Here is a 12,575-nt window from a genome sequence, read left to right as displayed (position 1 = left end):
AAAAAACAAAGCAACAGAGCCTAGGGCACTTCCACTTATGGTCCTATAGCTTAGGGAAATTAAAATAAAGACACAGCCACCCCAAAGTTTGGGACAGCTCTGTTTACAAGAACCTCGTTTACAGTACAAGTTCAATATCGCAGAAAGCGAAAAATGGATAAAGAAGTTGTGGTACTTACGTACAATGCAATATCACTCAGCAATGAAATCTATGTCATCAGGCCAGTAGCAGCATAATGAGTGGATTCAGGTACGATGATTCTAAGTGAAATAAGTCACACAGAAAAAGAAACATCATAAGATATCACTAATACACGGAATGTAAACTTGGCTACACAGGAACTGAATTACAAAACAGAATAGGGTCTCAAATGTAGAAAACCAACTTATGCTTGCTTAAGGGGAAAGGTGAGTTGGGGTGCTGCATAAAACCAGAGATTGAAATTAGCACAGATACCTTTCCATAAGCCAAATATGTAATAGACAAGAGCTACTGCTTGCTCAACGAAGTGGACTCAACACCCCATATTAAACGCCTAAGAATATACCTGACTAGTAAGAATCTTAAAACCTATGGATTTATATGTCTCTGAAAGAGAATCAAGCGTGTGTACAGCGGCATAAACGCAGCAGTAATAGGATTGGTGAGGTTCGGTGAGCAAATGCAGACCTTTTGAAGTCGTATTGCATGGTACCCATTCCATGGGTGTCAACTCTCCAGGTTTAAGGGATTCTTCCTTCAGCTAAAACATGCATGTGGAACCCAGAGGATGATCCACCGTGTGATCGGGAAACGTGTTCAAATGTGTCTCAGTTTTCGTCCCCTGGTACTCGGGTGCAACATTCCAGACGCTTTACTAACACTCTCCCCACTTGGAGAGTCAGTGCCTTTAACCTCCTGTTTGGCCCAGTTTCCAATTTCTGTGGAAAATTAACAGGAATAGGGAGAACGAATGACAGACTTGCTGGAGGAGTCTGGACGGGCAAATTTAACTCTCATTTCCCAACAGGAAGAGGAATTAACCAAAGGCTCAGCGAGCCATGCCGGAACCACACTAGGGCCTGAAGCAATCCTGCGGTGTTGCGGCCAGCTCACAAGAAAGCGAGTTGAAGAAAGGAGCTCAGGGGCCCTGTAATTCACACACCTGCAGAGTTATAAATGACAGCTATCGTCCAAAAATATATTGAAGTAAGGTTGCCAAGAGGACTTGAAAGCGGGGCAGAATTGCAGGAAACCGATTTCAGGAGGTAGACTGGAATTGCATGTAAAGCATAGGAAAAGAGGCAGAACGTCCACAATGATGCACTTGGCCAAATAGGGCTTATGCGTTTTTTCCTGAATATATTCAGGAAAAAACGCATACGCCCTTTTTGGCCAACCAAGCAAGCTTGCAAAGGAAATCTGCACTACAATGAAGTCTCACTGCCCCCCGGTCAAAAGGGCCATCTGAAAAAAGTGTAAAATCCAGAAAGGCAGGACAGGCCATGGAGAACTGGGAGCCTTGTTATGCTGATGGGCGTGATGTAAATTGCCAACAGCCACTCTGGAGAAGTGTATGGTGTTTCCTGAAACATCTAAAAAACAAAGCAACAGAGCCTAGGGCACTTCCACTTATGGTCCTATAGCTTAGGGAAATTAAAATCAAAAAGACACAGCCACCCCAAAGTTTGGGACAGCTCTGTTTACAAGAACCTCGTTTACGGTACAAGTTCAATATCGCAGAAAGCGAAAAATGCATAAAGAAGTTGTGGTACTAACGTACAATGCAATATCACTCAGCAATGAAATCTCTTTCATCAGGCCCATAGCAGCATAATGAGTGGATTCAGGTACGATGATTCTACGTGAAATATGTCACACAGAAAAAGAAACATCATAAGATATCACTAATACACGGAATGTAAACTTGGCTACACAGGAACTGAATTACAAAACAGAATAGGGTCTCAAATGTAGAAAACCAACTTATGCTTGCTTAAGGGGAAAGGTGAGTTGGGGTGCTGCATAAAACCAGAGATGGAAATTAGCACAGATACCTTTCCATAAGCCAAATATGTAATAGACAAGAGCTACTGCTTGCTCAATGAAGTGGACTCAACACCCCATATTAAACGCCTAAGAATATACTTGACTAGTAAGAATCTTAAAACCTATGGATTTATATGTCTCCGAAGGAGAATCAAGCATGTGTACAGTGGCATAAACGCAGCAGTGATAGGATTGGTGAGGTTCGGTGAGCACATGCAGACCCTTTGAAGTCATATTGCATGGTACCCATTCCATGGGTCTCAAGTCTCCAGGTTTAAGGGATTCTTCCTTCAGCTAAAACATGCATGTGGAACCCAGAGGATGATCCACCGTGTGATCGGGAAACGTGTTCAAATGTGTCTCAGTTTTCGTCCCCTGGTACTCGGGTGCAACATTCCAGACGCTTTACTAACACTCTCCCCACTTGGAGAGTCAGTGCCTTTAACCTCCTGTTTGGCCCAGTTTGCAATTTCTGCGGAAAATGAACAGGAATAGGGAGAACCAATGAGAGACTAGCTGGAGGTGTCTGGACGGGCAAATTTAACTCTCATTTCCCACCAAGAAGAGGAATTAACCAAAGGCTCAGCGAGCCATGCCGGAACCACACTAGAGCCTGAAGCAATCCTGCGGTTTTGCGGCCAGCTCACAAGAAAGCGAGTTGAAGAAAGGAGTTCAGGGGCCCTGTAATTCACACACCTGCAGAGTTCTAAATGACAGCTATCGTCCAAAAATATATTGAAGTAAGGCTGCCAAGAGGACTTGAAAGCGGGGCAGAATTGCAGGAAACCGATTTCAGGAGGTAGACTGGAATTGCATGTAAAGCATAGGAAAAGAGGCAGAACGTCCACAATGATGCACTTGGCCAAAAAGGGCATATGCGTTTTTAACCTGAATATATTCAGGAAAAAACGCATACGCACTTTTTGGCCAACCAAGCAAGCTTGCAAAGGAAATCTGCACTACAATGAAGTCTCACTGCCCCCCGGTCAAAAGGGCCATCTGTAAAAAGTGTAAAATCCAGAAAAGCAGGACAGGCCATGGAGAACTGGGAGCCTTGTTATGCTGATGGGCGTGATGTAAATTGCCAACAGCCACTGTGGAGAAGTGTATGGTGTTTCCTGAAACATCTAAAAAACAAAGCAACAGAGCCTTGGGTACTTCCACTTATGCTCCTATAGCTTAGGGAAATTAAAATAAAGACACAGCCACCCCAAAGTTTGGGACAGCTCTGTTTACAAGAACCTCGTTTACAGTACAAGTTCAATATCGCAGAAAGCGAAAAATGGATAAAGAAGTTGTGGTACTTACGTACAATGCAATATCACTCAGCAATGAAATCTATGTCATCAGGCCAGTAGCAGCATAATGAGTGGATTCAGGTACGATGATTCTAAGTGAAATAAGTCACACAGAAAAAGAAACATCATAAGATATCACTAATACACGGAATGTAAACTTGGCTACACAGGAACTGAATTACAAAACAGAATAAGGTCTCAAATGTAGAAAACCAACTTATGCTTGCTTAAGGGGAAAGGTGAGTTGGGGTGCTGCATAAAACCAGAGATTGAAATTAGCACAGATACCTTTCCATAAGACAAATATGTAATAGACAAGAGCTACTGCTTGCTCAACGAAGTGGACTCAACACCCCATATTAAACGCCTAAGAATATACCTGACTAGTAAGAATCTTAAAACCTATGGATTTATATGTCTCTGAAAGAGAATCAAGCGTGTGTACAGCGGCATAAACGCAGCAGTAATAGGATTGGTGAGGTTCGGTGAGCAAATGCAGACCTTTTGAAGTCGTATTGCATGGTACCCATTCCATGGGTGTCAACTCTCCAGGTTTAAGGGATTCTTCCTTCAGCTAAAACATGCATGTGGAACCCAGAGGATGATCCACCGTGTGATCGGGAAACGTGTTCAAATGTGTCTCAGTTTTCGTCCCCTGGTACTCGGGTGCAACATTCCAGACGCTTTACTAACACTCTCCCCACTTGGAGAGTCAGTGCCTTTAACCTCCTGTTTGGCCCAGTTTCCAATTTCTGTGGAAAATTAACAGGAATAGGGAGAACGAATGACAGACTTGCTGGAGGAGTCTGGACGGGCAAATTTAACTCTCATTTCCCAACAGGAAGAGGAATTAACCAAAGGCTCAGCGAGCCATGCCGGAACCACACTAGGGCCTGAAGCAATCCTGCGGTGTTGCGGCCAGCTCACAAGAAAGCGAGTTGAAGAAAGGAGCTCAGGGGCCCTGTAATTCACACACCTGCAGAGTTATAAATGACAGCTATCGTCCAAAAATATATTGAAGTAAGGTTGCCAAGAGGACTTGAAAGCGGGGCAGAATTGCAGGAAACCGATTTCAGGAGGTAGACTGGAATTGCATGTAAAGCATAGGAAAAGAGGCAGAACGTCCACAATGATGCACTTGGCCAAATAGGGCTTATGCGTTTTTTCCTGAATATATTCAGGAAAAAACGCATACGCCCTTTTTGGCCAACCAAGCAAGCTTGCAAAGGAAATCTGCACTACAATGAAGTCTCACTGCCCCCCGGTCAAAAGGGCCATCTGAAAAAAGTGTAAAATCCAGAAAGGCAGGACAGGCCATGGAGAACTGGGAGCCTTGTTATGCTGATGGGCGTGATGTAAATTGCCAACAGCCACTCTGGAGAAGTGTATGGTGTTTCCTGAAACATCTAAAAAACAAAGCAACAGAGCCTAGGGCACTTCCACTTATGGTCCTATAGCTTAGGGAAATTAAAATCAAAAAGACACAGCCACCCCAAAGTTTGGGACAGCTCTGTTTACAAGAACCTCGTTTACGGTACAAGTTCAATATCGCAGAAAGCGAAAAATGCATAAAGAAGTTGTGGTACTAACGTACAATGCAATATCACTCAGCAATGAAATCTCTTTCATCAGGCCCATAGCAGCATAATGAGTGGATTCAGGTACGATGATTCTAAGTGAAATATGTCACACAGAAAAAGAAACATCATAAGATATCACTAATACACGGAATGTAAACTTGGCTACACAGGAACTGAATTACAAAACAGAATAGGGTCTCAAATGTAGAAAACCAACTTATGCTTGCTTAAGGGGAAAGGTGAGTTGGGGTGCTGCCTAAAACCAGAGATTGAAATTAGCACAGATACCTTTCCATAAGCCAAATATGTAATAGACAAGAGCTACTGCTTGCTCAACGAAGTGGACTCAACACCCCATATTAAACGCCTAAGAATATACTTGACTAGTAAGAATCTTAAAACCTATGGATTTATATGTCTCCGAAAGAGAATCAAGCGTGTGTACAGCAGCATAAATGCAGCAGTGATACGATTGGTGAGGTTCGGTGAGCACATGCAGACCCTTTGAAGTCATATTGCATGGTACCCATTCCATGGTTCTCAACTCTCCAGGTTTAAGGGATTCTTCCTTCAGCTAAAACATGCATGTGGAACCCAGAGGATGATCCACCGTGTGATCGGGAAACGTGTTCATATGTGTCTCAGTTTTCGTCCCCTGGTACTCGGGTGCAACATTCCAGACGCTTTACTAACACTCTCCCCACTTGGTGAGTCAGTGCCTTTAACCTCCTGTTTGGCCCAGTTTGCAATTTCTGCAGAAAATGAACAGGAATAGGGAGAACCAATGAGAGACTAGCTGGAGGTGTCTGGACGGGTAAATTTAACTCTCATTTCTCACCAAGAAGAGGAATTAACCAAAGGCTCAGCGAGCCATGCCGCAACCACACTAGGGCCTGAAGCAATCCTGCGGTGTTGCGGCCAGCTCACAAGAAAGCGAGTTGAAGAAAGGAGCTCAGGGGCCCTGTAATTCACACACCTGCAGAGTTCTAAATGACAGCTATCGTCCAAAAATATATTGAAGTAAGGCTGCCAAGAGGACTTGAAAGCGGGTCACAATTGCAGGAAACCGATTTCAGGAGGTAGACTGGAATGGCATGTAAAGCATAGGAAAAGAGGCAGAACGTCCACAATGATGCACTTGGCCAAAAAGGGCGTATGCTTTTTTTCCTGAATATATTCAGGAAAAAAAGCATACGCCCTTTTTGGCCAACCAAGCAAGCTTGCAAAGAAATCTGCACTACAATGAAGTCTCACTGCCCCCCGGTCAAAAGGGACATCTGAAAAAAGTGTAAAATCCAGAAAGGCAGGACAGGCCATGGAGAAATGGGAGCCTTCTTATGCTGATGGGCGGGATGTAAATTGCCAACAGCCACTCTGGAGAAGTGTATGGTGTTTCCTGAAACATCTAAAAAACAAAGCAACAGAGCCTAGGGCACTTCCACTTATGGTCCTATAGATTAGGGAAATTAAAATCAAAAAGACACAGCCACCCCAAAGTTTGGGACGGCTCTGTTTACAAGAACCTCGTTTACGGTACAAGTTCAATATCGCAGAAAGCGAAAAATGGATAAAGAAGTTGTGGTACTTACGTACAATGCAATATCACTCAGCAATGAAATCTATGTCATCAGGCCAGTAGCAGCATAATGAGTGGATTCAGGTACGATGATTCTAAGTGAAATAAGTCACACAGAAAAAGAAACATCATAAGATATCACTAATACACGGAATGTAAACTTGGCTACACAGGAACTGAATTACAAAACAGAATAGGGTCTCAAATGTAGAAAACCAACTTATGCTTGCTTAAGGGGAAAGGTGAGTTGGGGTGCTGCATAAAACCAGAGATAGAAATTAGCACAGATACCGTTCCATAAGCCAAATATGTAATAGACAAGAGCTACTGCTTGCTCAACGAAGTGGACTCAACACCCCATATTAAACGCCTAAGAATATACCTGACTAGTAAGAATCTTAATACCTATGGATTTATATGTCTCCGAAAGAGAATCAAGCATGTGTACAGCGGCATAAACGCAGCAGTGATAGGATTGGTGAGGTTCGGTGAGCAAATGCAGACCCTTTGAAGTCGTATTGCATGGTACCCATTCCATGGGTCTCAACTCTCCAGGTTTAAGGGATTCTTCCTTCAGCTAAAACATGCATGTGGAACCCAGAGTATGATCCTCCGTGTGATCGGGAAACGTGTTCAAATGTGTCTCAGTTTTCGTCCCCTGGTACTCGGGTGCAACATTCCAGACGCTTTACTAACACTCTCCCCACTTGGTGAGTCAGTGCCTTTAACCTCCTGTTTGGCCCAGTTTGCAATTTCTGCGGAAAATGAACAGGAATAGGGAGAACCAATGAGAGACTAGCTGGAGGTGTCTGGACGGGCAAATTGAACTCTCATTTCCCACCAAGAAGAGGAATTAAGCAAAGGCTCAGCGAGCCATGCCGGTACCACACTAGGGCCTGAAGCAATCCTGCGGTGTTGCGGCCAGCTCACAAGAAAGCGAGTTGAAGAAAGGAGCTCAGGGGCCCTGTAATTCACAAACCTGCAGAGTTATACATGACAGCTATCGTCCAAAAATATATTGAAGTAAGGCTGCCAAGAGGGCTTGAAAGCGGGGCAGAATTGCAGGAAACCGATTTCAGGAGGTAGACTGGAATTGCATGTAAAGCATAGGAAAAGAGGTAGAACGTCCACAATGATGCACTTGGCCAAAAAGGGCGTATGCGTTTTTTCCTGAATATATTCAGGAAAAAACGCATACGTCCTTTTTGGCCAACCAAGCAAGCTTGCAAAGGTAATCTACACTACAATGAAGTCTCACTGCCCCCCGGTCAAAAGGGCCATCTGAAAAAAGTGTAAAATCCAGAAAGGCAGGACAGTCCATGGAGAACTGGGAGCCTTGTTATGCTGATGGGCGTGATGTAAATTGCCAACAGCCACTCTGGAGAAGTGTATGGTGTTTCCTGAAACATCTAAAAAACAAAGCAACAGAGCCTAGGGCACTTCCACTTATGGTCCTATAGCTTAGGGAAATTAAAATGAAAAAGACACAGCCACCCGAAAATTTGGGACGGCTCTCTTTTCAAAACCTCGTTTACGGTAAAAGTTCAATATCACAGAAAGCGAAAAATGGATAAAGAAGTTGTGGTACTAATGTACAATGCAATATCACTCAGCAATGAAATCTATGTCATCAGGCCAGTAGCAGCATAATGAGTGGATTCAGGTACGATGATTCTAAGTGAAATAAGTCACACAGAAAAAGAAACATCATAAGATATCACTAATACACGGAATGTAAACATGGCTACACAGGAACTGAATTACAAAACAGAATAGGGTCTCAAATGTAGAAAACCAACTTATGCTTGCTTAAGCGGAAAGGTGAGTTGGGGTGCTGCATAAAACCAGAGATTGATATTAGCACAGATACCTTTCCATTAGCCAATTATGTAATAGACAAGAGCTACTGCTTGCTCAACGAAGTGGACTCAACACCCCATATTAAACACCTAAAAATATACCTGACTAGTAAGAATCTTAAAACCTATGGATTTATATGTCTCTGAAAGAGAATCAAGCGTGTGTACAGTGGCATAAACGCAGCAATGATAGGATTGGTGAGGTTCGGTGAGCACATGCAGACCCTTTGAAGTCATATTGCATGGTACCCATTCCATGGTTCTCAACTCTCCAGGTTTAAGGGATTCTTCCTTCAGCTAAAACATGCATGTGGAACCAAGAATATGATCCAACGTGTGATCGGGAAACGTGTTCAAATGTGTCTCAGTTTTCGTCCCCTGGTACTCGGGTGCAACATTACAGACGCTTTACTAACACTCTCCCCACTTGGAGAGTCAGTGCCTTTAACCTCCTGTTTGGCCCAGTTTGCAATTTCTGCAGAAAATGAACAAGAATAGGGAGAACCAATGAGAGGCTAGCTGGAGGTGTCTGGACGGGTAAATTTAACTCTCATTTCCCACCAGGAAGAGGAATTAACCAAAGGGTCAGCGTGCCATGCCGGTACCACACTAGGGCCTGAAGCAATCCTGCAGTGTTGCGACCAGCTCACAAGAAAGCGAGTTGAAGAAAGGAGCTCAGGGGCCCTGTAATTCACAAACATGCAGTGTTCTAAAAGACAGCTATCGTCCAAAAATATATTGAAGTAAGGCTGCCAAGAGGACTTGAAAGTGGGGCAGAATTGCAGGAAACCGATTTCAGGAGGTAGACTGGAATTGCATGTAAAGCATAGGAAAAGAGGCAGAACGTCCACAATGATGCACTTGGCCAAAAAGGGCGTATGCGTTTTTTCCTGAATATATTCAGGAAAAAACGCATATGCACTTTTTGGCCAACCAAGCAAGCTTGCAAAGGAAATCTGCACTACAATGAAGTCTCACTGCTCCCCGGTCAAAAGGGCCATCTGAAAAAAGAGTAAAATCCAGAAAGGCAGGACAGGCCATGGAGAACTGGGAGTTTTGTTATGCCAATGGGCGTGATGTAAATTGCCAACAGCCACTCTGGAGAAGTGTATGGTGTTTCCTGAAACATCTAAAAAACAAAGCAACAGAGCCTAGGGCACTTCCACCTATGGTGCTATAGCTTAGGGAAATTAAAATAAAAAAGACACAGCCACCCCAAAGTTTGGGATGGCTCTGTTTACAAGAACCTCGTTTACGGTACAAGTTCAATATCGCAGAAAGCGAAAAATGGATAAAGAAGTTGTTGTACTTACGTACAATGCAATATCACTCAGCAATGAAATCTATGTCATCAGGCCAGTAGCAGCATAATGAGTGGATTGAGGTACGATGATTCTAAGTGAAATAAGTCACACAGAAAAAGAAACATCATAAGATATCACTAATACACAGAATGTAAACTTGGCTACACAGGAACTGAATTACAAAACAGAATAGGGTCTCAAATGTAGAAAACCAACTTATGCTTGCTTAAGGGGAAAGGTGAGTTGGGGTGCTGCATAAAACCAGAGATTGAAATTAGCACAGATACCTTTCCATAAGACAAATATGTAATAGACAAGAGCTACTCCCTGCTCAACGAAGTGGACTCAACACCCCATATTAAACGCCTAAGAATATACCTGACTAGTAAGAATCTTAAAACCTATGGATTTATATGTCTCCGAAAGAGAATCAAGCGTGTGTACAGCGGCATAAACGCAGCAGTGAAAGGATTGGTGAGGTTCGGTGAGCAAATGAAGACCCTTTGAAGTCATATTGCATGGTACCCATTCATTGGTTCTCAACTCTCCAGGTTTAAGGGATTCTTCCTTCAGCTAAAACATGCATGTGGAACCCAGATTATGATCCACCGTGTGATCGGGAAACGTGTTCAAATGTGTCTCAGTTTTCATCCCCTGGTACTCGGGTGCAACATTCCAGACGCTTTACTAACACTCTCCCCATTGCAGAGTCAGTGCCTTTAATCTGCTGTTGGGCCCAGTTTGCAATTTCTGCGGAAAATGAACAGGAATAGGGAGAACCAATGAGAGACTAGCTGGAGGTGTCTGGACGGGCAAATTGAACTCTCATTTCCCACCAGGAAGAGGAATTAACCAAAGGCTCAGCATGCCATGCCAGTATCACACTAGGGCCTGAAGCAATCCTGCAGTGTTGCGGCCAGCTCACAAGAAAGCGAGTTGAAGAAAGGAGCTCAGGGGCCCTGTAATTCACACACCTGCAGAGTTGTAAATGACAGCTATCGTCCAAAAATATATTGAAGTAAGGCTGCCAAGAGGACTTGAAAGCGGGTCACAATTGCAGGAAACCGATTTCAGGAGGTAGACTGGAATTGCATGTAAAGCATAGGAAAAGAGGCAGAACGTCCACAATGATGCACTTGGCCAAAAAGGGCGTATGCATTTTTTCCTGAATATATTCAGGAAAAAACGCATACGCACTTTTTGGCCAACCAAGCAAGCTTGCAAAGGAAATCTGCACTACAATGAAGTCTCACTGCCCCCCGGTCAAAAGGGCCATCTGAAAAAAGTGTAAAATCCAGAAAGGCAGGACAGGCCATGGAGAACTGGGAGCCTTGTTATGCTGATGGGTGTGATGTAAATTGCCAACAGCCACTCTGGAGAAGTGTATGGTGTTTCCTGAAACATCTAAAAAACCAAAGCAACAGAGCCTAGGGCACTTCCACTTATGGTCCTATAGCTTAGGGAAATTAAAATAAAGACACAGCCACCCCAAAGTTTGGGACAGCTCTGTTTACAAGAACCTCGTTTACGGTACAAGTTCAATATCGCAGAAAGCAAAAAATGGATAAAGAAGTTGTGGTACTTACGTACAATGCAATATCACTCAGCAATGAAATCTATGTCATCAGGCCAGTAGCAGCATAATGAGTGGATTCAGGTACGATGATTCTAAGTGAAATAAGTCACACAGAAAAAGAAACATCATAAGATATCACTAATACACGGAATGTAAACTTGGCTACACAGGAACTGAATTACAAAACAGAATAGGGTCTCAAATGTAGAAAACCAACTTATGCTTGCCTAAGGGGAAAGGTGAGTTGGGGTGCTGCAGAAAACCAGAGATTGAAATTAGCACAGATACCTTTCCATAAGCCAAATATGTAATAGACAAGAGCTACTGCTTGCTCAACGAAGTGGACTCAACACCCCATATTAAACACCTAAGAATATACCTGACTAGTAAGAATCTTAAAACCTATGGATTTATATGTCTCCGAAAGAGAATCCAGCGTGTGTACAGCGGCATAAACGCAGCAGTGATAGGATTGGTGAGGTTCGGTGAGCAAATGCAGACCCTTTGAAGTCGTATTGCATGGTACCCATTCCATGGGTCTCAACTCTCCAGGTTTAAGGGATTCTTCCTTCAGCTAAAACATGCATGTGGAACCCAGAGGATGATCCACCGTGTGATCGGGAAACGTGTTCAAATGTGTCTCAGTTTTTGTCCCCTGGTACTCAGGTGCAACATTCCAGACGCTTTACTAACACTCTCCCCACTTGGAGAGTCAGTGCCTTTAACCTCCTGTTTGGCCCAGTTTGCAATTTCTGCGGAAAATGAACAGGAATAGGGAGAACCAATGAGAGACTAGCTGGAGGTGTCTGGACGGGTAAATTTAACTCTCATTTCCCACCAAGAAGAGGAATTAACCAAAGGCTCAGCGAGCCATGCCGGAACCACACTAGGGCCTGAAGCAATCCTGCGGTGTTGCGGCCAGCTCACAAGAAAGCGAGTTGAAGAAAGGAGCTCAGGGGCCCTGTAATTCACACACCTGCAGAGTTGTAAATTACAGCTATCGTCCAAAAATATATTGAAGTAAGGCTGCCAAGAGGACTTGAAAGCGGGTCACAATTGCAGGAAACCGATTTCAGGAGGTAGACTGGAATTGCATGTAAAGCATAGGAAAAGAGGCAGAACGTCCACAATGATGCACTTGGCCAAAAAGGGCGTATGCGTTTTTTCCTGAATATATTCAGGAAAAAACGCATACGCCCTTTTTGGCCAACCAAGCAAGCTTGCAAAGGAAATCTGCACTACAATGAAGTCTCACTGCCCCCCCGGTCAAAAGGGCCATCTGAAAAAAGTGTAAAATCCAGAAAGGCAAGATAGGCCATGGAGAACTGGGAGCCTTGTTATGCTGATGGGAGG

Source organism: Pseudorca crassidens, assembly GCF_039906515.1.
Source record: "Pseudorca crassidens isolate mPseCra1 chromosome 1 unlocalized genomic scaffold, mPseCra1.hap1 SUPER_1_unloc_3, whole genome shotgun sequence".
Lineage (NCBI taxonomy): Eukaryota > Metazoa > Chordata > Mammalia > Artiodactyla > Delphinidae > Pseudorca > Pseudorca crassidens.
The sequence above is the reverse complement of the archived record's forward strand: the minus strand, read 5'-3'. Positions refer to the sequence as shown.